At 40.2% G+C, this 26,287-nt stretch overlaps 1 protein-coding gene across 3 annotated transcripts in view; it reads right to left on the bottom strand.

Annotated features, from left to right (window-relative positions):
• The window catches only part of LRRC6 (leucine rich repeat containing 6), a 94,007-nt gene extending 71,460 nt beyond the window's left edge, over positions 1–22,547 (bottom strand). For 2 of the 3 annotated variants that reach the window (XM_030938205.1, XM_030938207.1), the window contains exons 1-2: positions 8,214–8,414; positions 3,700–3,777 (exon numbers count right to left, since the gene is read on the bottom strand). The gene's annotated coding sequence lies outside the window, so the exon portion shown is untranslated. Of the gene's footprint in view, positions 1–3,699; positions 3,778–8,213; positions 8,415–21,559 lie in introns of those variants that run through there. The other variant, XM_030938206.1, reaches the window with a different exon arrangement.
• Between the last annotated feature and the right edge of the window lie 3,740 nt (positions 22,548–26,287).

Below are 26,287 nucleotides of genomic sequence, written 5' to 3'. Positions count from 1 at the left end.
AAGTTCTTGGGGAGATTTAAAAAACACAAAAGAAAGTTATTGGAAAAGATAATAGGTAGATGGATGGATAGATGGAAGAAGGAAGGGAGGAAGGAAAGAAGAAATGGTAAAAACATAACTGTCAAAAAATAATTCTCTATCTGGGAAAACTCCCCTTCAAAAATAGAAAATAAATTAAGATATTTTTAGATAGACAAAAGTGAGAGTTTTTCACTAACAGATTTATGCTACAAGAAATAGTAAAGAGTGTATTTCAGGCTGAAATGAAAAGACACTAGGGAGAAACTCAAATTCATTTAATAAAATAAGAACAATTACTAAAGGTAACTATATAAGTAAATATAAAAGACAACATAAATTTATTTTTGTTTGTACCTATTTTCTTCTGCTAAATTATTTAAAAGATGACTGCAAAAAGAAATAATTATAAATCTATGTTAATAGGCATATGATATATGAAGACGTGATATGTGACCATAACAGCATAAATGAAGAGAGGGAAACTAAACTATACAGGAGCAAAGTCTATATATTATTGAAATGAAGTAGGTATTAATTTGAACTAGATTGTTATAAATTAAGATATTAATTTTAATTCCCAGGGAAACTACTAAAAAAACTCAAAAATACACATAAAAGAAAGAACAAGGGAATTAAAATGGTACACACAAAAATAACAAAAATGAAAACAGTAATCCAAAAACAGAAGAACAAATTAGACATAAGATATATAGAAAACACATTGCAAATAACAGACACAAATTCTGCCTTATTGCTAATTACATTAAGTGTAAATGGCTTAATCTCTCCAATTAAAAGGCAGAGATTGACAGGATAGATTAAAAATCAAAATACGATTCATCTATATGTTATTGAAAGAGAAGCATTTTAGATTCAAAGATAGAAATAGTTGGAAAGGTAAAAGATAGGAAAAGTTATACCATACAAATGGTAACCAAAAAGAAAAAAGGGAGAGCTGGAGTGACTATATTAATACCGGACAAAATAAACTTTAAGGCAAACATTGTTACTATAGACAAAAAATGACATTTTATAATAATAATAACATCAATTCATCAAAAAGATAAAATAATTATAAACATATATGCACCTAAGAGCAGAGTCCCAAAATATATAAAGCAAAAATTGACATTATTGAAGAGAGCTAGAAACAATTCAACAATAATAGTCGGAGACATCAGTAACCTGCTTTTAATAATAGATAAAACAATTAGACAGAATATCAGCAAGGAAATAGAAGAGTAGGAAAGAAAGAAACAAAAGGCTAGACCTAACAGGCATATTTAGAGCATTAAACCCAAGAACAGCAGAATGTACATTCTTCTCAAATGTACACAGAACAGCCTCTAGGATAGATCAAATGTTGGGCCATAAAACAAGTCTCAATAAGCTAAAAGTAATTAAAATCAAAGAAAGTATTTATTTGACCTCAGTGGAATGAAACTAGAAATCAGCAAAATAAGAAAATGTTGGAAAGTCACAAAGATGTGGAAATTAACACTGCTATATAAGTAATGGGTTAAAGAAAAAAAATTGCAAAAAAAAAAATCAGAAAATACTTTGAGATGAATTAAAACAAAAGCACAACATATCAAAACAGATGCAAAAAAGTAATGATCAGAGGAAAATTCATATAATTTTATTTACATCTCCATAAAAAAGAATGACTCAAATCAATAACCTAATTGTCTGTCTTAAGAAACTAGAAAAAAGAGAAAACACAAAGAGAAAGAAATAATAAGGATTACAATGGAAACAAACAAAATAGAGAATATAAAACAATAGACAAAATCAACAAAATCAAAAGTTGGTTCTTTGAAAAGATTGACCAAATTGACAAACTGTTAGCTACACATTAACCAGAAAAAAAAGAGAACACTCAAATTTAGTAAATCAGGAATGACAGATGAGACTTTACTGTTGACATTTAAAAAAATGAAAAAGATGACAAGGGAGTAGTAAAAACAACTGTATGGTAAAAAATGAGATAACATAAGTGAAATAGACAAATTCTAGAAAGACATAACCTTCCAAAACTAAGTCAAGAAGAAACAGAAAATCTGAATAGACCTACAACAAATAAAGAGATTAAATTAATAATCAATACATTTTCCCAAAGAAAGGTCCAGGACCAGATGGCTTTCCTGGTGTATTCTAACAAATATTTAAAGAGGAGTTAACACAAATTTTTTACAAGCCCTTTGAAAAAAATCGATTAAGAAGCACTTCTCAAGTCATTCTATAAAGGCCCATATTCTCCAGACAGTAAAACCAAAGACACTTATAGGGAAAACAAACAAACAAACAAAAAAAACTACAGACAAAACTAAGAACAATTGTGCCTCAGAGGTCACCATCACGAAAGCTGAAAAGAAAACCCACAAATTGGAAGAATATATCTGCAAATCAAATATCTGATCAAAGTCTAGCATCTAGAATATATAAAGTACACTTACAACTTAGCAGTAAAAAGACAAATAATATAACTAATTTAAAAATGGGCCAAAGCTTTGAATAAACATTTTTCCAAAGAAGATATTCAAATGGCCAGTAAGCACATAAAAAATGCTCAACATCATTAGTCATTAGGTAAACGCAAATCAGAAGCACAATAACATACCACTTCACACCTATTAGGATAGGACGGCTACTATAAAAATAAACAAAAATATCTTCCTATCTTAAAAAATATTGTTTATAGAAAGTATTAGTGAAGTTGTGTAGAAATTGGTACTCACATGGACTATCAGAATAAGTACAAATCGATACAATAAATATTTTGGAGAACAATTTGGCAGTATCTTTCAAAATATGCTGATTTAAATGCAGGAATTCCATTTCTAAGTGTCTGTCCTAGAAAAAACTGTGCACATATACACAAAGTAAAACGTAGAAGGAGGCTCACTGTAGCCATGCTTTTTATAGCGAAACACTGGAACGCACCCAAATGTCCATTTGCAGACAGATGGTTAGATAAATCAGTCTACAATGATTCCAGTACGTAGCCCCACGCCCCCTTTCCTGGATATCAAAAAAGCAAGGTAATTGTAGGGAAAAAACTAATTTTCAAAACAATACTAGTATGATACCATTAATAAAAAGCAAAATGAAATAAAACCACCCTGTATATACCCAAGTGTTAATTCTGGCTACCTCTGAGGAGGCTAGGTTAGGAAGGGGTAAAGTGGACTTCCATTTTTGAATTTACATATCACCTTATTGCTTGAATTTTTATAAGAAGAATAACTACAAGATGTATGTAAAATGTTAATTTTAAAAGCATACCTATTTTTATACAAGACCATTTAAATCTAACTTTTTTCTTTTTGGGGGAGGGGCGGGGACAGAGTTTCACTCTTGTTGTTCAGGCTGGAGTGCAATGGCGTGATCTCAGCTCACTGCAACCTCCGCCTCCAGGGTTCAAGCAATTCTGTCTCAGCCTCCTGAGTAGCTGGAATTACAGGTGCATGCCACCACACCTGCCTAATTTTTGTATTTTTAGTAGAGATGGGGCTTCATTATATTGGTCAGACTGGTCTCGAACTCCTGACCTCAGGTGATCTGCTTGCCTCGGCCTCCCAAAGTGCTGGGATTACAGGAATGAGTCACCTCACCTGACCTTCTAACTTTAAATCTCAATTTTAATTCATAATAGCATAATAGAAGAAACATTCTTACCTTCCAAGTTTTCTATTTTTTCAATGTTGTTTAAAGCTAAATTCAAATATTCAAGTTTCTTGAGTTTGCTAACATTTTCTGAAATACAAGATAATGTAATTAAGATAATTAATATTCAAAATAAAGACACTTTTATGTAACCTATTACTAAAATAATGAAGAAAATCTAAAGATTATTATTATGGTTATCAAAACCATGTTGCTTTTCCAAATCTATACCTGTACATCAGACATAGTGGCTGCCTAAGGAGGACCCATTTCTCCCTCCATCCTTCCTGATGACACCCAGTTTTGCTCATGTCTCTACCTAGCCCTAACTCCAGGCAATTAGGTTTAGCCAAGTTGGGCCAGTGCATGACAATCCAATCTCTCTCGCTAGTGATGGCTCAGGAACCTAAGTTTAAGCCAAACAGCCCATGGCAGTCTCTTGACAACTGTGTGATACAGGAGAGGACATGCACACCCAGTGCTCCTAATCAGATAAAAGGGAAGGATCTATATTCCATGCTTGGGGGTTCTTATCTCTATTTCCTGCTGGATGTGAATAAGGAATTACTATCTCTATTGATACTTATACTCAATCATAAGGCAAGCAGCTGCAGGACAAAGCCTGAGAGCTGGTAGAGCAGAGAGAAGGAATCGACCAACCCTGTCTGATTCTGGAGTCTGCTCTACCTCTAGACTTAAAGTTGGGTAAGATAATTGATTTCCTTACTGTTCTGCCACATTTAGTTGGGTTGCTTTGACTTGAAACCAAAATCAACCTGATACAGAATTATTTTATTTAATAAACATGAAAGCTCATACAGGCAAAACAATAAGCATAAACAAGTCACAGAATTGCTGCAGAATGGGGCCTTTGAAAAATAGTGAATAATACCATAGCAAGAGTGCTTATCACATGTCACACAATGTTCTAAGCATTTAGTATATATTACCTTATTTAATCCTCATAATAAACCTATGAGGTCAAAACTATTGTCTCCTTTTTACCAATCACAATGCCATGGTACAGAGAATTAATTCCCTTGTCCAAGGTTAGGTGGTAGAGCTAGGAAATTTGACTTCAGAACCTGGAACTAAATCATTGTAGTACACTTTAAAAGAACATTCTAAGATGACAGGAATGTAGAAAACTTGGCTAAGGAATGTGCACTGGGGGCAGCCTCACTCAATGAGTGCATCCTCTGCCCATTTCTCAGGGGTATCATGAAGCTTAAACATGGTGATTTATAATCATCACCCTTACCACCACTAATAGTTAATCTAAAATGTACACAACATCATATATTTGTTTCCATAGGCCTGAACATAACAGTTCACATCTCTGAATCTCAATTTATGCATTGTTTAAACGGAAGATTTGGGGGAAAAAATTACAAATGTTTCTCTCAGAATTTAAATTATTCTAAGTAATCCTAATGTTTGAAAAAGCTCTTTAGAAACATCTGAGCATTCGAGAGTCAAAGATAAGGAAGTTTCCTTTTTTTTTTTTTTTTTTTTTTTTTAAGTGATGGAGTCTCACTCTGTTGCCCAGGCTGGAGTGCAGTGGCACAATCTCGGCTCACTGCAAGCTTCGCCTGCTGGGTTCACGCCATTCTCCTGCCTCAGCCTCCTGAGTAGCTGGTACTACAGGCACCCACCACTATACCCAGCTAATTTTCGTATTTTTATTAGAGTCAGAGTTTCACTGTGTTAGCCAGGATGGTCTCGATCTCCTGCTCTCACGATCCGCCCACCTCAGCCTCCCAAAGTGTTGGGATTACAGGCATGAGCCACTGCATCCAGCAGATTTGGAGGTTTCTATGTGCTAAGAACTATGAGAGTTTCGTCCACATCCTGAGCAAAATACTTTATTATTGTTAAAATGGCTAGCCCACAATAAAATACCTCTTCAAAAGAGGATTTCCCTTCCCCACCTTTGTTATATGCATCACCCTCTAAAGACTAAAGGAGCCATATGATAGAAAAGTAAGATTTGCTCAGGGAGGGTTTCCTAAGTTAATTCCTCAAAACCACAGGGCCCAACTTGGACAGAGAGGGAAAAAAAAGGCTCTGTAAGTCAAAATGGAAGAGCCTCTTGGGTAGTGAAAAGGGACTCTGAGTTCTAGCGAGACCATTCTAGAAATAGTTCTCATTAACTAAGCAGGCCCACGAACTTGGAGTAGACCCTCTGCCTTCTGGGATTTAAGAAGCTCTGTGGCTCTCAGCTTGGCCCAGGTATGCAGCCCATTGGGAAGCTGTTGCAAGGGTTGATTCCAGGAGCCCACAGGTTCTGATTCAGTAGGTCTGGGGGCAGGGCACTTGACAAGACTCCACATGGCCCCTGGGCTCCCTCTTGGGTCACCTCTAAGCAGCACCTTCCTCCGCAGACCATCTGTGTCTTCCTGTGGGCAACAGGGCTTTAGGAAGGGCAATTGCTTCACAAACTTCTACCTCAATGGCACAAGAGCGAGTCTGAATCCTAGAGGGGTGGTTTTACTTGCTAAATAAGTGCCTAAATGCCTATGGGTGGAGTAGCACTGAAAAATCCCATTATTAGGATTTAAAAGAGTGTTTAATTTAAGAGTACTTTGGAAGCAAAAATTTAAGCTTTCTCACAGCTCTGAAAAGGACTGAAATACCATGCTCCTAATTAGTAATTGTGATGGACCCAGCTGTGGAGATTAAAATTTTGGGAACTCTTTTAGATCTGTACAATTAGAACCGTTCTTTCATGCCCCCATGCATAAAAGCTGGTGGTTTTCTGTAATAGCCTTTTTAATTGAACAATGTGCCAGAGTTTCTAATTTCTGGTCAAGTTAAAGATGCCAAAAATAATTAACTGAAAAAATACAGAGAATTTTAGTAAATCTTCCAAAAATGATGCAAATCTAGGCTTTTTGCAAGCCTGAAGCCAATTTTCAATTATCCACGAAACTAGAAGCAACCACATCACCAGGGTTTCTCAACCTCAGCAATACTAGCATTTTGGGCCTCTTTCTTGTGGGGTGGGGGCGCATCCTGAATCCTGTAGGATGGTTTGCAGTATTCCTGGCCTCTGTACACTAGATGCCAATAGCATCCCCTCCCCATCCTCCCATACACATGCGACAACTAAAAATATCTCCAGACATTGCCAAATGCCCCTGTTGTGAACCACTGCACATCACCATGGGAAGTTAAATATAATCCTGCAAGCTGACCTCTGGGTTCTCGTGCCAGGGCACACAGGGGTTGGCACTCACTCTGCCTCATCAGCCCTGACTCCATCCCTTTTCCTCCAAGTCCATTTTGCTCCTACCTTCATTTGGCTAGCCTGGAGACACTGGGGTAAATGATCAAATTGATAACAGCAGCAGCATAGCAGCTATCCTGTAATGAGTACTTACCTCATGGTGAGCAAGCACTAAGCATATCATTTCATGTAATCCCTATGACAATTTATACATTAGGCATTATTAGCCATTTTACAGATGGCAAAACTAAGACTTGGGCAAGTAACTGACTTGTCAAATTTCACACTGCATAGAGGGAGGCGGCAGAGGCAGTGTTCTGACTCAGGTCTACCTGATGCCAGAGCCTGTGCTTTCTCTTTCTGGGTCCTGGGGATTCTCCTTCTGTGTCCATGTGGCAGGACCTCCATTAGAGTAACTCCACACGCCTCCCTTCCCTCTGCCCTTTAATTCATCATTCTTCTGTGAGAGAAGTCAGGTGTGGTGGGGGAAGGAAGACCAACTTATCTGATAGGTTAATCAGGAGAAGAAATTGAGCATGCCCAGTCCTACCCTCTTTCCTGGTTTCTGGGATCTTCCTACCAGCAGACAGCACATGGTCTCAACCTACCTCCTGACATAAAGCAAAGGCCCACCTGGGTAGGAGAAACTTGTGGTTGTCCAATTCTGCATGTAACTGGGTGGGTAGGTTAATTCTGAGGGCAATATTAGCAAGCCCACTTGGCTGCAAGTCTAAGCCACTTTCTTAGAAGAGCTTTATCAGTTATAATACTGATATTTTTATCTTCATTGACCTGATTCCTGCATTTACCTCTAATTTCCATTCCAAATTGGAAGCCCCTCAATACACAATACTGAACCCAATGCGTTGCACATATATGGTCACAATAAATACAGCAAAACTAGCTATTGAATTCTGCAGTAACCTGACAAGGACTCCCTCAATTCTCATACAAATTCGTCTTGCAGTGTGATGTAAAACGATGACAAATACCTCCTCCCTTTCAAACTCAAAAAATAAAAAATCAGATCTGATGTGTTCTCTGTCTTTTTAGATGATCAGGTCAACTAATGTGTTGCTCACCTTTACCTGCTCTCCCAACTTCTTGTTGGAAATTGTTTTCACTACACACAATTTAGGCAAATGTCCCCCACACAGCCACTGAGAGACGGCTGTGTCTGCTTTCCCCTGGAATTCTCTTTCAGTGATTGTCTTCTCCTAAAAATAACACAGCACTTTCCAAAGTTCTCTCATTCACAATGTTAAAGAAACCGTAAGAACTAAGTACTGAAACTTACCAATTTTCCCAATAAGATTATTTTGAAGATAGAGAATTTTTAAATCCCGGCACCATTTATCAATGTGTTCGAGTCTTTCTATTTCTTGCTGATGCAAGGAGAGTTCCTCCAGGGAAAAAATGACACAGTCATTGTGTTCAGCATTCCGTCTAATAAGATCTTCTGTGACTGAAAGAAAATGTGTTACATATTACATTTCTGTCCCCATTGTTCAACATAAGATTATTGTGCTGTTAACGCCTTTGGTTTTTTTTTTTTTTTTTTTTTTTTTTTTTTTTTTTTTGAGACGGAGTCTCGCTCTGTCGCCCGGGCTGGAGTGCAATGGCCGGATCTCAGCTCACTGCAAGCTCCGCCTCCTGGGTTTACGCCATTCTCCTGCCTCAGCCTCCCGAGTAGCTGGGACTACAGGCGCCCGCCACCTCGCCCGGCTAGTTTTTTGTATTTTTAGTAGAGACGGGGTTTCACCGTGTTAGCCAGGATGGTCTCGATCTCCTGACCTCGTGATCCGCCCGTCTCGGCCTCCCAAAGTGCTGGGATTACAGGCTTGAGCCACCGCGCCCGGCCGCCTTTGTTTTTTTTTTTTTAATTTATTTTATTTTATTTTATTTTTTGCAGTTAAATGTCAATTCTCCAGGCCCAAGCGATTTTCAAAGTGAAAGAGAAAATGGTGCCTCCTCCTGGAGTTTTTGTGATGCCACGATGTGAATCAGAGGGAAGAAGAAGACATGATGATGTTATATTTGCCTTTGAATGTGAAGGGTCTACATATATTTTGCTGTATGGATGGAGATGGAGTTGAGAGTTAATGGCTATAAAAATGTTTACATGGAATCTTATGATGGTACCATGTTAAAATGGATGAGATCCACTAACTAATCTGAGACAGAGCAACTTGTTACAACTGGGCTGTCAGAGGGCAGAAATATGAAAGCATCTTCCACCATTCAGAAGATAAAGGTCACGGGTCATTAATTTAACCAATGTTTGTTAATTTAACTGAAGCTTAAAAGAAAGAAAAGGAACGCCTTAGATCTTGCACAGCAGTCTTATAAAGCAGCCACCACTTGTTGTGTTTCCAGGAGAAGTGTTTTTGAAAGCCGCTCACAGGAGGAGGTGTAATAGGAGCTCCCATCCCTCTGACACAAGTGATGTGTTGCCCTGGGATCGCCTGCCACAGAAGGGCAGCAGTATATGATGAAGATGGTGCCAGGAGACTGGACATAGCGCTATCTATGGTCCACAGTCACAGCCAAGCAGAAGATCATGAATCATCTTCATAAAGACGCATTGAAACCAAAGAGGTAATGACAAGTAGGAACCAAGCATTTCCCACTGCCACTAAAAATGGTATTTGTTGAACCCTCACATCTTCTGTAGGATGTGGAAATATTATATGTCTACCCCAGGAGATAATAAAGACTCACTGTCACTTACAAGGTGCCAGGTACTATTCTAAATGCTTTGCATGTATTAATATATGACTATCTGGAGTTACTATTGCCATTTATCAGATGAGGAAATAAAGCACAGAGAGTTTAAATAACTTACCTGGGTCTTGGTGTAAGTGCTAGAGCCAGGTTTTAAATTCACAGTTCAGTGCCAGACCACCTGCTCTTAACCACTATGCTCCACTGCCTCACGTGTAAGCAAATAATAGCCTCTAGAAATTCCAGGTTTCCTGAAGGTGCAGACTCCTCTAACTGAGACAGAGTTCTTCACAGCAACTTCTGCTACCACATCTCTATGTCACATCCTTAAAAGTGGAGTTTGCCTTTTTATTAAATGTAAAAACATGTACAAACTTGATCATTCATGTGGAATTAGCTAAACTCTCTGCTACTTTCAGTGGTAGGAGATACGGGTGCTTGCAATGACAGTTCTTTGGAAGAAGGACCAGAGTAATGTAGGGGTTGAGAGATTTAAATACCATACATGGGGAAAGTCCTTGCTGCTCTAAGCCTTGGCTTAACTAACAGGCAGAAATGGTCACAAATCAGATCCTGGTAAGGGACAGCCCAAAGCACCCAGGAAGGAGGCTAACAGTACACCACCACCAGTCTGGCTCGCTGGGACCCTTGCCGCCAGCACCATTCAGCTGTCCCTGGAATTTCACTGATGGTTTGCGAACCAGCTTAAATAGAGTGCTATAATCAAGGAAAAGAGAAAAACCAAACCTGTAAGAGAAGAGCATTAAAAGTACTCTCTATATTCCTAACCAAAGTTGGTTCTAACAGCTTAAATCAACTGATAATGAATAAATGGGTACAGCCAGAGGATAGAGCAATGCTCCCATGTAAAGTAAAATGTATGATCTGTATCTGTTATTTGCCTATAAGAATTATCTTAGCAAGGATGCAACATGGGTCAAGAGGTTGAGATGGCACAACCCTTGTTATCTGTACATTTAACAAAATGTGGAAATTATTGACCACTAGTAATAAGACCCTTAATGACTAACGGTATATCTGTAACTTAAACTACTCAAATCCATAGAGCAAGGGGGTAGATTGTTGGAGGCCTTGCTACTATTAGAACTGGAGTCCATGGGGCCAGGAGGACGTGCCCATCCAGGGCCCAAGTCTTCCTCTCTGGACCATGATGCATGGAGGGAATGATGGGATTCTCTGTCCAAGGGGCTCCAAGCTTTACTCCAAACCTTGCAAGGGCAGTTTCTCCAGGTTCATTCCTGAAGACAGACCATGATATCAGGTACATATCCCAACGCCTAGGGGTGTCCAAGGATCAGCTGTTTGTCAGGGAGGTGGATGGCATGGATGTATAGGCTGGAGTGTCCATGCTCATACATGGGCGTGAGGGGACAAGATAGAGTCAGAGATGGGAAGAAAAGGGAAGAGAAGGCCAGAGGGCAAGATTTCCCCAAGCCACCATGCTCTGTCATAGAACTCCAGTATAGGAAATGCAGCCCTCGGGTTGTTATGAAAGTATACTTGTTAAGGGAGGAAGACGTATTTTATTTAGCAGTTTGGTTTATAACTTGATACATAGGCCTTTACTTATACTCTTGCCTCAGATTCTGGTTGAAGCCTTAGTTTTGTATCCATATTGAAGATATAACCTAATTTGAATTCCAAAGGAGCTGTCATCCACGCTTAAGTCGAATGTGTGCAGGGCACTTCTGATAGCATCCTAAGCATCACTTGGTCTCTGGCCTCAGATTGCCATGTTGGACTTTCTGACTCGCAGGGCTGCTCAAGGTGTCACAGGCACCTCTAGTCTACACTCTGAAGGTATCACAGGCGCCTCTAGTCTACACTCTGAAGGTATCACAGGCGCCTCTAGTCTACACTCTGAAGGTATCACAGGCGCCTCTAGTCTACACTCTGAAGGTATCACAGGCGCCTCTAGTCTACACTCTACACTTTTCCAAATTGCCCACTCTTAAAGATTTGCAGGGTTGACAAAGTTTCTACTGATACCAAACATCCTTGTAGTATTCTTTTGCTATACCTCTGTACATTTAAGAAACTCTTTTTTTCCTCTGATGAGGCAGGGGTCTCACTCTGTCACCCAGGCTGGAGTGCAGTGGCACAATTATGGTTCACTGCAGCCCAGGATCAAGGGATCCTCTCACCTCTGCCTCCTGAGTAGCTGGAACTACAGGCATACGCCACCACACCAAATTTTTTTTTTTTTTGTAAAGACAGGGTTTCACCATGGTACCCATGTTGGTCTCAGACTCCTGGACTCAAGCGATCCACCTGCCTTGGCTTCCCAAAGTACTGGGATTACAGGTGTGAGCCACTGCGACTAGCTAAGAAACTCTCTTCATCAAGGTATTATGTGTGTAAAATCGACCACTTCATGCAACTGTCAAATCTTCTCTTTTGAAGGCATGTGGATATTAGGAAAGAATTATGTTGATTCACACGTTCTAACCATGAGACTGAAGATGAGAAAAATCCCTATTAGTTTAAAGAGGTGGAGTAGTTTAAAGAGGTGAAGTTTAGGGAACCTCCCTTAGCATGAATAACTAAATTACACACACACACAAAGGAAAGAAGAGGCACAACAGAGAAGTTTGCCTGGACAGCAATGATTATATACAATTAGGATACATTAAAAGAAAATGGAGAATCACAGCGGAGGAAAGAACTGTGAAGATCTGGAATTTCCCAGCGGACCTTTTCTAAACCCTCCTATCACAAGCAAACTGCCATGTGGCTTACCATTTTATAGCACGCAGGAAATTGTTGTTACACAATGCTGCTTCACCTGTAATGGCAAACATCAGAAGAAAAACCAGAGCTCCCAAGAAGAAATGTATAAAGATATCTACATGGTGCATGGAGATTATAGTGTTTCATGCTTTTGAACAGGAAAGCATTTTCAGTTTTTTAGACTATCTAATTTAGAGCAAACATTCTTTAAGTCCAAGGAGCATTATTTGCCTTTAGAAATTTCTACTCCAAATAATATAGCACTACACTTACGTGAGATTATTCTAGAGATTTAAAAATGCTTTGGGAAGACAAACAAGTGCCCAAAAAACATTAAAAAAAAAAAAGCTCCACATCACTAGTTAGCAGAGAAATGCAAATTAAAACTACAATAAGATACCATCTCACACCAGTCAGAATGGCTATTATTATGAAAGTCATAAAATAATAGATGTTGGCAAGGATCCAGAGAAAAGGGAACACTTATCCTCTGTTGGTGGGAATGCAAATCAGTTCAACCCCTATGGAAAACAGAATGGAGATTGCTCGAAGAATTAAAAACAGAATGAACATTCAACCCAGCAATCTCACTACTGGGTATCTACCCAAAGGAAAATCAATCATTCAATCACAAAGACACCTGCACTCATGTGCTACTGCAGCACTATTCATAATATCAGAATCATGTACTCAACCCAAGTCCCCATCAACAGCAGATTGGATAGAGAGAATCTGGTACACATACACCATGGAATACTATGCAGCCATAAAAAGGAAAAAAAAAAAAAAAAAAACATGTCCTTGGCAGCAACATGGATACAGCTGGAGGTCATTATCCTAAGTGAATTCATGCACAAACAGAAAATCAAATACTGCATGTTCTCACTTACAAGTGGGAGCTAAACAGTGGGTACACAAGGACATAAAGATGGAAACAATAGACACTAGGGATACCAAAATGGGGGATGGAGGGGAGGGAAGGGTTGAAAAATGACCTACTGGGTACTATGTTCACTATTTGGGTGAGGGGTTCACTTGAAGCTCAGACCCCAGCATCATCCAATATACCCATGTAACAAACCTGCACATGTATCCTCTGAATATAAAATTAAAAACAATAATACATAGTTTGAAATAGCTAAAAGGACTCTATTGAAAGTTTCCAACACAAAGAAACGATAAATGTTTTAGATAATAGATATGCTAATTACCCTGATCTGATTACTATACAGTATATGTATGGAAACATCACAATGTATCCCACAAATATGTACAATAATGTGTCAAATGAAAACAAAATTAAAAAGTTAAATAAAAAAAGATATAAACTCTGCCCTTGAGGAATTTTCAGTCCAGAATTAATAAGAGGCAGTGACAACAGTGCAAGATGAATGATGAGCTTGAGAGAAGAGCTGGATACTGTGAAACACCTAGGAGGAGCACCCAACCCAGCTGCAGCTTCAGAAGCAGGGAATGTTGACAGAGATACACAGCACACATGAGAATTAACCAGAAAAAAGGAAGAGAGTAGAGCAGAAGAAACAGCACAGTGCAAAGGCCAGGGAGCAAGGGTATCTTCATTCACTTTGCAGCAAGAATATAGTGAACATACCTTCAGTAATGATGTTGTAGACACAATGGCAGACAGTCCTTACTTTCATGGAGGTTGCCTGGTAGAACAGGCAGAAAAGAAGTACGGTGTGCATACCACTGGGGTCATGTGGATGGTCTGGGATACCCAGAGCTTCTAATCCAGTCTTCAGAGAAGATGGAAAGCCCCCTATCTTCAGCTGAGACATGGAGGATGAGTAAGACTATTCAAGAGAATGGGGCAGATAAAAGACAATTCCAAGAAGCAAGCTCAGAAGAAGAGAGGCCATAGAGGATTCTGTAAATTATGTGGCATTCATTATGGCTAGAGCAAAGCACTGAAGGAATCGGGAAATATAAAAAAGATAGGCAAGTTTGAGTCCACTGTAAAGAGCCCTGGAGAGCTAAGGACTTAGAACGAACTTGTACTATAATTTAGTACCGGAACGTAACCTAAGGGATGCAGTGTGTACTGTTGTCATGAAAAGATGATGTCAAATCTTTGCCCCATCATTCTCTACCTGTTTATGATACATAGATTTGGGCAAAACTGTTCATCTATTTTCAGTTTTCTCATCTGTAAACTGGAGATAATGTTAGTAATTATTTCTTAAAATTTTTTTGAGGATTAAATAATTAAGTAAAGCCCTTAGCACAGTGCCTGGTATACAGTCATTGGTCAATAAATGTTAGTTCCCTTCCTTCTATAAGTGTGTAAATAAATAAATAGTAAAATGCTTTGGAAACATTAATATGTTATCATAAGACTATTTCAAGAGAAATGGTATTATAGTACCTACTATGTGGTATGGAAGAAAAAATATGCCAAGGCACAATATGAAACATATTGCTTTCACTTCCTTATTTTAGGAAATTTCAAATAGCAAAATATAAGATGCAGATGGGTGAGTGCTAACCAATACCTGCATGACTGGAGAAATAAGTACTTGATGAAGGATATTGACAGCTTCAACCACAGATACATACTCCCCTCACTAAAAGATGCGGTGAAGGGATCCAAGGGTTTAATCAAAACACATCCAGCTCACCTAAGTTTCTTTCCAATTCGTTAATATGAATGGGTTCTCCAAAATTTGAGGGTGTATCAGTAAAATGACTTTGCAGGGAGCAGGGACAGAAGGCACGGTGAGGAGGTTTCTGGGACACCGGAGGCCATCCTGCTGTGTTTGCTTCTAAAGTTTTTCATTACATTGAGCAAAGTTCTAAAAACTCCCAAAGCCAATAATTTAGTGTTCATTCCTTCAGGCTTTACATCATGTTTTATAAGCAACTCTTTTTCCCTGCTAGATTAGAATAAAATCAATCAATATGTATTTATTGAAGATTTTGTAGCATTTTCAGACATCTTGAAAGACTTATCAGATATGTACATGAAATTGAGATTTAATAGAATGAAGGGGTTCCAAACGGGTGAAGGTCACCTCTTGCAGCATCTAAAACATGTTTTAACCATTTTCAATGGAAACTCTTAAAAGCAGGATTGTACACTTGCCTGTCTTTTCTTGCTGACCCAGGCTCATCATAATTTGCGGCAACAGCCATATTGCACCCCAGTCTAGCGATATCTTTAGGGACTACTTAGTAGAGTGTGCTACTCAGAAGCACTAAGTGTTATGGGGCACTGAGAGAACCAAATAGAAAGTACGATGAGTGCACAGGAGAGTGATTGGTGCTACTGAGAAAAGGGAGGTCAGAAGAAGCTTCATGGAGGAGGAGTCTGAGCTGAATCTTTTTTTTTTTTTTTTTTTAAGACGGAGTCTCGCTCTGTCACCCAGGCTGGAGTGCAGCGGCAGGATCTCGGCTCACTAAAAGCAAGCTCCGCCTCCCAGGTTCACGCCATTCTCCTGTCTCAGCCTCCCGAGTAGCTGGGACTACAGGCATCCGCCACCACGCCCAGCTATTTTTTTTTTTTTTTTTTTTTTGTATTTTTAATAGAGACTGGGTCTCTTAATAGAGATCAAGCCACGATGGTCTCGATCTCTTGAACTCGTGTTCCACCCACCTTGGCCTCCCAAAGTCCTGGGATTACAAGCCTAAGCCACTGCACCCGGCCCTGAGCTGAATCTTGAAATGTGAGTAGATGTTTGTTAGATAAACCAGGAAAGGGCATCTCAGGCCATGGTGGATGACATGATGCACTTCTCAGGTCCCTCTTCAAAACTGAAGGATTAATTCCTCTAGCTGCTGGGGGCTCTATTGACAGACAATTCTCGGCTGCCCACCTTCTTCGTGAGCTGCCTCAGCTGAAGAGATTGTTCAACCAAGGTCATGCCCTTTCCTTTCCCAGGAAAGCCCACATTCAATGACTGGTTGATGTAGGGGCTGTAAAGACCCAGTTCTTCACCCCAACTTGGGCAAATTAGAAGGTTCATTCCAAGTTCAGATCTCCTGGTTGGTTTCCTAAGACCTTTGTTAGACACATCACAGCCCAACTTCTCCCTCTGCTCAATTTTGATTTCTTTCCTACCCACCCCAACAATGCTCCCTAATAAACCTCCTGCATGCTAATTCCCACCTAGATATCAGCTTCCTGAGGAGCCCAACCTGGAAGAGTTGATACCAGAAGTGGTGCATGAAAGCAGATGCTAGCTAAGATAGGATTTTGGAGTCAGATTACAGGTTGCCAGTGGCAAAGACACTGTTATTCCTGGTAGGCAGAACACAGATAGTGCCTGGCCCAAGGCAGATATGCAATTGTAAAGACTTGCCCTGGTGTTGAACAGAGATAGGATACAAGTAGAAGGAAATGTACTAGTAAGTGTAACATGTCAGGTGTTAGAGAAATGTGACAGAAACTGTAACTTAAAGAACAATTATATTGTATCGTATAAAGGCTGCTGCTAAACACAACTAATCAGGAAAGGCTGACAGAGGAAGTGTAAAACCAGAGGACTGCATTGGGAGCACTATGAAGAGGTTTTCATTTCCTGAAACCAGAGGACAGAGAAAGCTGAGGGCTAGGAACAGTACTTCATCATAAGATTAGCAGTAACATCAGGTTCTGGACATAATAGAGTAATAAAACAGGGTTTACCCTCTAGCCAAAATAACTAAAAATCTATACAAAACATACAAAAGTAATTTTTTAAACTTGGGCGTAAGGAAATAAAAAGGAAAATTAGAAAGTATTTTGAACAGAATTAAAAATTACACACAAAAAAAGCAACATATCAAAATTTGCGGGATACAGCTAAAACATTACTTAGCGGTAAATATATAGCATTAAATACTTATAGTAGGAATAAAGAAAGGTATCGAATATTGGCTTCCACTTTAAGGATCTAGAAAAAGAACAAATAAAATCCAAAATAAGCAGAAAAAAGTAAATTATGAAGATTATAACAGAAATCAATGAAATGAAAAGCAGAAAAAACAGAAAAATCAATAAAGATCAAAGCTGGCTCCTTAAGAAAATAAAATTGGTAAACTTCTAGTCAGACTTATCAGCAAAAAAGACAGAAGACACAAATTGACAATATTAGGAGTGAAAGAGGTGACATCATATGTATTCTACAGATATTAAAATGATAAAAAATATAAGTAACTTTATGCCAATAAATTTAAGAACTTAAATTAAATGGGTGAATCCCTTAAAAGACACAACTTACAAAAGTTCACTCAAGAAGATATACATGAGCTGAACAGCCCTGTATCTACTGGATATGTAGTTAAACACCTTTCTTTCCACAAATAAAACTATGGCACAGATGTCTCATTTGATTACCTCTACCAAGAACTTAAGGGAAAATAATACCCCATATACACAAACTCTTGTAGAAAATTGAAAAGGAAAAATACTTCCCATTATATTCTATAAGGCCAAAATTACAACCAATCAAATGCATTACAAGAAAAGAAAACTACAGACCCATGTACCTCATGAACACATATGTAAAAATCCTAGGCAACAAATTTAGCGAATCAAATCCAATAATGTAATACAAAGATTATACATTATAACTAAGGGGGGATTATCCAATGTATACAAGATTGATATAATGCTCAGAAATCCATGTGACATACAATATTAATAAACTAACAAAGTGATAATATCAAGAGATGCAAAACAGCAGTTGACAAAATCCACCATCCATTCCTGATTTTAAAAAGACAACAACTCGGAAAACCAGAAATAAAAAAGAACTCAACTTGGTAAGGAGCATCCATAAAAGACCTATAATCAAGATTATATCGAGTGGAGAAAGACTTTTCCCCTAAGAATCAGAAAAAAAGACCAGGAAATCCATTCTCTCCTCTTCAACATTATACTGAAGGTTCTAGCAATAGGCAAGGGAAAAAAAGGCATTCAGGTGGTAGAGAAGTAGAATTATTTCTATTTGCAGATGATATGACTGTTTACAGAGAACATCAAATGGAATTCACATAAAAAGCTACTTGAATAGGAGAGTTTGGCAAGATTGCAGAATATAAGATCTATATGAAAGAATCAAGTATACTTCTATATATTAACCATTTACAATGCCATCAAAAATATGAAGTATTTAGAGATAAATCAGAAAAATACGTGCAAAGTCTGCCCATTGAAAACTTCAAAAATATTGTAGACATTCTGTAAGAGCTAAATAAATGGAGATATATCCCTTGTTTTTGGGTCAGAAGATTCAATATTGTTAAGATGCTCATTCTCCCCAGATTGAGCTACAGATTTAACACAATCCAGGTCAAAATCCCAGGAGACTTATTTTTGTACAAATTGACAATATACTACTCAAATTCGTATAGAAATGCAAAGGATCTGAATACCTAAAACAACTTTGATAGATAAAAAAAAATTTAGATTTCAAGACTACTTATTACAAAGCTCCAGTAATCAAGAGAGTGTGAAATTGGCACAAAGGAAGACAAATAAATCAATAAATCAGAAAAGAAAGTCCAGAACACACATATACGTGCCACTGGTTTATCCAAAGGTTCAATTCAATGGAGAGAGCATAGTCCTCAACAAGTGTTGCTGGTACTACTGGATTTCCACATTAAACACACACACACACACACACACACAGACAACAACAATTTAATCTACATCTCACATCATATACAAAAATTGAGTCAAATGAATGATGGAATAGTGTAAAACCAAAAATTATAAAATTTCTAGAAAAAAAGAGAAAAATCTATGTAAACTTCGCAAAGGTTTCTTGGATATGACACCAAAAGCAAGATCTATAAAATAATAAATTAAACCTCAAAAGTTTAAACTTCTTTCAAAATAATTAAGAGAAGGAAAACATAAGCCATAGATGGGGAGAAAATATTTGCAAATCATATATCTGATGCCTTATATCCAGAATATATAGAGGACTCTTAAAACTCAGTGATAAGAAAACAAATCAATGTATAAAATGGGCAAAATATCTGAAGACATTTCACCAAAGAAGATCCATAGATGACAAAGGTGTCACAGTAATACAAAATGCATTCAATAATATAAAATTTAAAAATAAAGACACTAGATCTTCTCTAAATCACAATATACACCAGATTAAATGCACAGAGAGGAACTAATCCATTTTCCTCTTGCCACCATCCCCAGGCTCAGTATTGGTCCCCCTGAGCAGACATGAACACCAAAAATAGCGGCCTCTTCCACTTTACATGAGAATTTGCACCATGACCTCTCTTTTTCTCACCAAACTGTCTCTTACTCCTAAGAGACAATATAGCAAACATATACAAGAGTGCAGGCTCCGCTTACCATCCCAGATGTACCACTTACTGTGTGGCACTGGGCACGCTGCTTAACCTCTTTGTGCTCCAGATTCCTCATCTGCAAAATGGATACGATGATACTAGTGACTACCTCAAAAGATTTTTGTGAGAATTCAATGAGTACACACACGCAGAAACTTTCAGAATACTGACTAGAAGGCAATAAGCAGCTCAATAAGTGTGAGTGAGCTATTATTATCATCCTTTCTCAGGGGCCCAAATTTCTCCTCCAGCTGTAGGACACTGAGAATTGTGGAAAGAGCAGTGAAAGCCGGGAAGCTCGTATCCTAGGTCCAACGTCTCTCCTGACTGACGGGATGTGACATTGGCTGAATCACTGTTCCCCTTCTCATCTCGAAAATGAACAGGTACACTAGATGATATTTTGAGCACGGACTCTCAAAAACCTGTACTAATGACATCCGTGCATATTTTTCTGGAAAATACAGGAAAGGCAGTGGAAAAAAAAGGCACACAGGAGCAGTCAGGAGATGTTAGCAAGAGGCAGAAGGCCATTTATTGGGAAGCATGGGAGAGAGAGAACAGGTAAAAAGGGTTTGTGGCACAGCAAGAGAGGACCACTTTCTTCACCCACATCTTTCAAATCTGTCCACTTAGCCTCAGTCCTGTGGGAGGCAGTGCAGTGTAATGCAGGACCCAGAGGAAATCTTCATGGGTTCTGTCCCCAGCGCTGACAGTTACTATGTGGTTTACTCTCTGTGCCTCACCCCAGAAATGGAGATGTCAGTAATCCTCCCCTGCCTTAAAAGGCTGCTGGGAAGATCAAACAGGAGAATGAAGGTAAAGCATGTTAACCAAGCCTGGCACATCAGAGCTACTCATTGGAGGAGTGCTTGTCATCTGTCCTGCTGCCATGACCTCAGTTCAGACTACTATTTCCCGCTCGATCTCCTACAGGGCCAAGCCATGCCCGTGAACAAAACCTTTTGGTTTCCCTGTGGCTCTTTTGATAAATTTCTAAATCTTAAGTACAAAACCTGTATAAGCCGATCCCTGCCTACCTGTCAGGCCTCGCTTCTCTCTTTGCCCTCCACTTCTTTCTGTCTCACACCAGCTCCTGTCAGTGACAATTAGCCACCAAGAAGCCCTGTTCTTTCTCACCTTTGCGCAATTCACTGTGCCTTCCTGTTTCCCTTCCAGACAGCACCGCTTCCTCAGAGAAGCCTCCACCCACCTTGAGGTTAGGTCCCCTACACATGCCCTCAGGGTGCAGGCACCCCTCTCTCTCTCGGCTGTAACCACCATGCTTGTGTTTGTCTTCTCTCTCTCCAGGAGGGTAGGCCTACATCTGTCTCCTTCCTCACTGTTTCCTGCATTCAATACCTGACTCAAGGTAAACACTCCAGTGCAAGTCTGACAAGTTAATGATTTAACAAATGAAAGTGGACAAGACTCAGAGAAAGAGGGCAAAGGAAAATTCACGATATAAAAAAGCTAATGAGAAGAAGAAGAAAAAAAACAAAAAAAAAAAAACAAAAACAAACAAACAAAAACAACTAGGGTGAGACCAGGGCATGGGGAAACAGCCCTGAGAAGAGAGGAAGAAATATCAGCAGCTGGTTTAGGAAAGGAGTTCTAACATCTACAAATCACTCCCCCCACCCCGCCCCTCCCACTTGCAGGCTGTCAGGTCTTCCGGGGCAGAAAGCCCATCATCTGGAGCAGTCTTTTGATTTAAAAAGAAGTTAATTATGACATTTTTACAATGATAAGTGATCATTTAGGTGGAGCTGTACAAAACTGCCATATGGGGAGCTCAAAAACGTTGTTGATGTCAAAATGGTTCATCCAATATAAATAACTTACCCGCATCACCTTGCAGTCTGTTAGTATATTTTTTAAGAAACACGTTTACGACCGGGCGCGGTGGCTCACGCCTGTAATCCCAGCACTTTGGGAGGCCGAGGCGGGTGGATCGCCTGAGGTCAGGAGCTCGAGACCACCCTGGTCAATATGGCGAAACCCCGTCTCTACTAAAAATACAAAAATTAGCCTGGCGTGGTGGCACACGCCTGTAATCCCAGCTACTCAGGAGGCTGAGGCAGGAGAATTGCTTGAACCTGGGAGGCGGAGGCTGCAGTGAGCTGAGATCACGCCGCTGCACTCCAGCCTGGCGACAGAGCAAGACTCCGTCTCAAACAAAAATAACAACAGCAACAACAAAACACGTTTATAACACTTACTGTGTCTAAAACAGTACTAGGATTGCCTTTATTTTGGAGATGAAGAAGCTGAGGCCCAAGGGGTGAAGTCACTCGCTCAAAGTCACAGGAAGAGGGAGGACTTCAACCCTGGCTCCAGAGTCGGGACCCTCCACCGCTAGGCTACACTGCCTTACGGAATGAGTCCGAAGATTGCGGCTTGGAGACAGTGACTGGCCCACGTTCACAGCGAGTAAGGAGTCGCTTGGCCGGAATAACGCCAAATACCCTGCACCTTCTCCGACCCCCTTTCCTGGAGTCCAGTGCCTTTCTGCCTCTTCCTCTGCTTCCCACGGCCCTGCCCATTTTACAGATTAGGAACCTGAGCTGGAAAAGGCCAGGCTGCCCGGCCAGTCTGCAGAGGACCTGGCGCAGCCGGGGCTGCGGGGCGGAGGGCCGGGTGGGGCTGGGGTCCGCCCGGGCGCCGGGGAACCGACAGCGCGGGGCTGGTGCTGGCGACAAGGATCCCACGGGACCCGGGACGATGTCCACAAGGGGAACGATCGAGGACGGAAGGTGGAGGGGCCTTACTCCAGCCCATGGCGCCTCTCCAGTTCGCTGGCCCCGCAAGCCGGACCCGGACCCCGAAGGACGCTTTTCACCGTTCACCTCCCCTCCTCAGCGCGTCCCCGTCGGAATTCGGGAGCCATGGCAACGGGGACTCTACGGCGGCCGCGCGGGGCCAAGACACGCCGCGTTTCCTGAGCTCCGCGGAGCTAGCGGAGGAGACTGCAGTGAAGGGGCTCAGCAGACAGGGGCTCTCCAACCCAAGCCCAGTCTTCGTCCTCGTCCCACCTCGACTTGCCACAGACTGCTTCCCTCTCCCAGTAGTCCAGACTGAACAAAGAATCAGGACGCTCCTCTTTCCTATGCCTTCCAGACCTTTTCCTTTTTGTGTTTGATTTAAAGCTTCCAGAGCCAAGAGATCTGGATTTCGTCCCCTACTCTACCAGCGGCGTGACCTTACACTTACTTCTCCTCAGTTTCCACTTCTGTAAGATGAGAAGTAATAACCTAAGAGGATCACTGTGAAGCTTTAATTAGATAATTTGAACGAAGGAAGGACACTAAAAAAAACAGGCTCACTATAAAGGTTCGTTGTCATTGTCATACTCCAGTTTTTTAAAGTCACTCCCCAACACCCATTTCCGGCTAACAAGTTTTCCATAAACGCCACCCATTACCCCCTCCATCAATTTCCCTATTCTGCACTCTCTTAATTGTAAAATGTAGGAAGTATATCTCCTACAGCCCCACACTTACCTCACGTTTCCCCAGACCCTTCTCCAAAAGTCGTCGTAAACAGTATGGAGTGCGCGCTTCTCATCTTGATATGTGTATTATGTTTGCATTTTAAAAGAAGATTCCTAGAGCAATGCTGAGTGCAAAGAAATTAATTTTTCTAGCAAATTGCTGTTAAGCATTTACAGCTGGCAGTTATTAGAGTTTGCCAGGTAGAGACAAGTTCATGAACTTGGATAGAGAGGCAGGAAAGTCTAACAGAGTGAGGTGATGGGGGGAAGCAAACACATCAGTTTGACAATAAAGAGAGCTAGATAGAAGGGATCTTCAGACAGTAAGAATACGAGATTAGATCGGGGGTAATGGGAGCCTTAAATGCCAGGCCAAAGGAATTGAACTGGAAGAGTGGGATTTCAGGCACTATTTCCCTGAATATTTGGATTTCCAAGGGGAGAAATATTTGGATTTCCAAGGAGACCTCCCAAAAGACACTCAAACTATAAACTTGCCTGACATCCACTATTATTTTTCTGAAAGCAGGTTACTGTGAGGTGAACAGTGTTAGCTCTGGCATTGGAAACATAGATTAAATACACAGATTTATTACTGTGTGACATCGTACATATGACTTCACCTTCGAAAGCTGAAACTTCTCTATTTCCACATGAAGATGACAATATGGGTAAACATCAGTGGCCGTGCCACTGACAGTTCTGAGTGCTGATGTCTGATTACTCACAAAGGAGATAAAATGCTATGAGCAGCAGGCAAGTTTAGCAGATACGCCTGTGCTTGAGTTGTGCATTTTAACAACAAGGGGTTCATCAAGGCTAAAAAGGATCTAGCTTCTGGAAGGAAGCTGCTACTGGGTAGAAAGGTTAGTTTCTAAGCTGACAGAGGCATGAGGTCAGGCCTACTATAAAGGATCTCAGCTTGCAGTGAACTAGGATTGTGCCATTGCTTTCTAGCTTGGGTGACACAAATAAACTACGTCTCTTAATAAAAATTTTAAAAAATAATAAAAATAAAGTATCTCAGCCTCTGGATCAGGAGACAAAGGGAGCCACTCCAGACCATAGAAAGTTCTCAAGAGCAATTGCAACCCAGGTGTTTGATATGTTGGCTCTAAGCTTCTATCCTCATTCTCAGACCTACTCATTGTTGACCTAAAAAAAGAAACTGAAGTAAAATTAATATAGGTAGAGAGTTTTATTTGGGCCAAGGTTGAGGACTGAAGCCTGGGAAACACTGGGAAGTGCTCTGCGGAACAAAGTTGAGGTTCCAGTTTTAAAGAAAAAAGGACTAATCAGGAGAGGGGTGACAACGAAAGTTGCTTGTTAGGAATTCTCACTGGTTTACAGAAATAACATTGATTAGTTATTGGCTGTACGTTGTTAAACTATGGGGAGTGAGTTATGATGTCCAGTGTACAGCATTGTTAGGTTAATTTATAGCCATCGGTGGCAACACTCAGTCTAGAGACCGTATGGCAGGCAACTTTGAAACAATTACTTAGCTTAATGGGATGGGGGACTGGAACTTGACTGCTGTCACATTTCAGTGCCTCTCTGGGCCTGATCATTTAAAGGGGGCTCCCATTCCTCAGATAGAAAGTTTATTTTCTTTCTCATCACTCTTGAACTCTCAATCTTACTCTTAAACTCTCTAGTTGTCAAAGGGGTTGCTGTGGTTTGAAGGTTATTGTCCCTTCCAAAATTCATGTTGAAATTTAATCCCCTGTGTAGCAGTATTAAGAGGCATGGCCTTAAGGAGGTGATTGAGTTGTAGGGGCTCCACCCTCATGAATAGGATTAGATGCCCTTATAAAAGAGCTTGCCAAATGGAGTTCACCCCTTTTCGCCTTTTCGATCCCTTCTGTCATGTGAGGACAGAGGGCTCCTTTCCTCAGAAGAATGCAGCAATGAGGCACCATCTTGGAAGTGGAGACCAGGCTTCATTAGGCACCCAATGTACCAGCACCCTGATTTTTATTTTAGACACAGAGTCTCAGTGTGTCACCCAGGATGAAGTGCAGTGATCATGGCTCACTGCAGCCTCGAACTCCTGAGCTCGGGCAGTCCTCCCACCTCAGCCTCCCAAGTAGCTGGGATTATGTGTGAGCACCATCATGTCTGGCTAATATTTTTTTAATTTTTTTTTTTTTTTTTTTTGTAGAGATAAGATCTCACTGTGTTGCCCAGGCTGGTCTAGAACTGCTGGCCTCAAGATATCCTCCTGCCTGGGCGTCCTAAAGGGCTGAGATTACAGGCGTGAGCTACTGCAACTAGTGCCTAGTGCCCTTATGTTGGACTTCCAATATTGGACTTTTATCAAGAATAAAAATTTATTTTTATTCTTGATAAATGACTTAGTCTTAGATATTTCATTATAGAAGTACCAACAGACTAGGACATATGTCTTTAATTTTTTTCCTGTGAAATTTTATATCTGTGGGACTCAAGCATTCTGTTCATTCATTCATAAGTGAACAAACAATGAGACTGTCATTCTACTGGAGAAAAATCTCTAAGGTATTTTTAAGCACTGTGCGCTCAACACTGCCCATGTACTTTGAAATTACTAACTCAATTATCACAGTAACCCTCAAGTAGGTCATATTGTCATGAACATATTACAGATTAGGAAACTAAAGCCCAGTGATACTATTTTACTAAAGCATGCTGAATCAGAATGTTGTGCCTAAACCTTAATTCTATAGTGCATCACTTTTTTAGACTGAGAGCTACTCGAGGCCAGAGAGGGAATTTTGTTGTTGTTGTTTGTTTCCATCCCTGAATCCTAGCTCTCAGCACAATTCCTGACACTCATTGGGTGCTCAATAAATATTTGTTGAATGATTGAATGAATGAGTCGGTGAGCCAATTTCTTCAAGAGCTCGGCTGTCCCGGGTGTAAGGCCCACATCTTGTCACTTCAGTAGGATCACCAACTACAGAGGTGTCCCTCCTCTAAAGAGATCTAGCAGGTTTACCAGGAAGGGTACCTTATTCTCTGGTCACTGGACAGTTCCTTTTCTTGGGACCTTTTAACCAAAATCTAGGATAAGATCTGGTTCCAGGGGCAAGGTCTTG

This window comes from Rhinopithecus roxellana, chromosome 9 (assembly GCF_007565055.1).
Source record: "Rhinopithecus roxellana isolate Shanxi Qingling chromosome 9, ASM756505v1, whole genome shotgun sequence".
Classification (NCBI taxonomy): Eukaryota; Metazoa; Chordata; class Mammalia; order Primates; family Cercopithecidae; genus Rhinopithecus; species Rhinopithecus roxellana.
This window is presented reverse-complemented; position numbering and strand designations above follow the sequence as displayed.